Below are 2,373 nucleotides of genomic sequence, written 5' to 3' on the forward strand. Positions count from 1 at the left end.
ACCTCACCCTGTTAACGCTCTCAACCAACCTGCCCCCCCCACGCCTACCCTGATTACTGTCTTCCTGCCTTCTTATTATAGTTGAAATACATCCCGAAAGCCCCGCCTCTCCACTCCCCCTTACCTGTCAATCATTATATTTTCAGTCCCATTGATCCAAGCTTCAGCCACGTTTCTGATTGGGTGAGAAGAAGGTTGTCACGGTAATGTTAGGACGCTCTGGCCTCGCGCTCCCGAGTGTGAGGCGTTGCCATCCTGCCCATGCGCAGTTGAGGTTCTCGGCGACTCTCCTTTCCCTCCCTTGTCCCACTCCTCCTCCTCAAAAAAAAAAAAAAAAAAAAAAAGCCTCGAGACAAACTGTCACCACCAACCGCCCTACCTCGGGTGTGGAGCCAGGGGCGGGGGCTCGGTTTGAACTTCCAGACCGCAGCCAATCAGAGCTGTGAAGGCAGTGGTTGATTTGAATATACCTAAGTCGCTCTCCTCCTTTTCTCAGGAGATTTGGGGGGCAGCAACTGAGGTCCTGCCTAGAGGGAAGGGGGTCCAGACAGAGGGAACGAGACCCCTCGTGACTGGATCCCTTCCACCACCCATTTCTCAACCACTGCCTGAGCCTGACATGACATCAACAGCACTAAATATGTCACCGTGACATCACCATGCTAAATATGTCACTGCCACATCACAGCGCTAAATTGTCACCATGACATCACCATGCTAAATATGTCACTGACACATCACAGCGCTAAATGTGTCACCATGACATCACCATGCTAAATATGTCACTGACACATCACAGCGCTAAATGTGTCACCGTGACATCACCATGCTAAATATGTCACTGACACATCACAGCGCTAAATGTGTCACCGTGACATCACTGCATGAAACCTATCACATGACAACACTGCACTAAACACGTCAGTGCACCACGTGTGTCACTGCAATAGGGTTGACAACTTTCTAATCGCACAAAACCGAACACCCTTGTCCCGCCCCTTCCCTGAGAAACTGCCCTTTCTGAGGCCCCACTCTCCACTTACCCCCCCCCCCAGCTCCCCCATTGCTTGTGCTCCCCCACCCTCGCTCACTTTCACAGGGCTGGGGCAGGGGGTTGGGGTGTGGGAAGGGATGTGGGCTCTGGAGTGGGGCCGGGTATGAGCAGGGCCGGCTCCAGGCACCAGCAAAGGAAGCAGGTCCTTGGGGCTGCCAATGGAAGGGGCTGGAACATCCAGGTCTTCGCGGCGGGTCCCTCAGTCCTTCTCAGAGCGGAGGACCTGCAGCCGAATTGCCGCTGAAGAAGTAAGTGGCGCGGCTGAGCTGTCACCAAAGTGCCACCAATCGGGGCTTTATCTTTTTTTTTTTTCCCCGCCGCTTGGCAAAAAAGCTGGAGCCAGCCCTGGGTATGAGGGATTTGGGGTGCAGGAGGGGGTTCAGGGCTGGAGTGGGGAGAAAGGGGCAGGAAGGGATGTGGCCTCCAGGTGGGAGTTTGGGTGTGTGGGGGGTTCTGAGCTGGGGCAGAGGGTTGGGGTGCGGGAGGGGGTTCAGGGTGCAAGCTCTGGCCAGGCAGGGCTTACATCAGGCAGCTCCTGGTACACGGGACAGCAGGGCTAAGGCAGGCTCCCTGCCTGCCCTGACTCTGCGTGGCTCCTGGAAGCGGCCAGCATGTCCCTGGGTGGAGAGGCCAGGAGGCTCTGTGCATTGCCTGTGCCTACAGGCACCACCCCCGCAACTCCCATTGGCTGCGGTTCCCGGCCAATGGGAACTGTGGAGCCAGCGCTCGGAGCAGGGGCAGCACGTGGAGCCCTTTGCCCACCCCTGCGCCTAGGGGCCACAGGGACATGCTGCCACTTCCAGGAGCTCGGCGGAGCTAGGGTCAATTGATTGACAGTGTCTCTGAGCCTAATAAGCAAGGTAACACTCCACCAGTGCTGTGTGTAATAAACTCCTATACTTGACCTCTACGTGGTGTGGATTTATGTCCTTCAGTGAGGATAATATTCTATGTCCACGGGGAGGAGAGAGGAAAGGCAGAATTGTGAGGCCTAATTCATCAATATTTGTAATGTGTTTTGAGATCCTGGGAAGGGAAAGGGCAAAGAATGAGCTGCATTTCACAGATTCTGCTGATTAGGTTCTGTGTTGCTAAGGATTTCACTGTATTTTGGAGTCTCCACACCAAAGTGTCAATTGTGTGAAATTACGATCCCTAAAAGGCTAAATCCTGGTCATACGGAAGCCAAAGGTAACTTTGTCACTGGGACCAGGATACGACCCTACATTTCCACTGATGATAGCTGGGGTTGGCTATGGGGGGATAACATGGTAAAAGGATTGCACTTGAAAAGAAAAGCCTCCTCTGATGAACAGCAA

The sequence above is a fragment of the Chelonoidis abingdonii genome, chromosome 21 (assembly GCF_003597395.2).
Source record: "Chelonoidis abingdonii isolate Lonesome George chromosome 21, CheloAbing_2.0, whole genome shotgun sequence".
In the NCBI taxonomy this organism is placed as follows: Eukaryota; Metazoa; Chordata; order Testudines; family Testudinidae; genus Chelonoidis; species Chelonoidis abingdonii.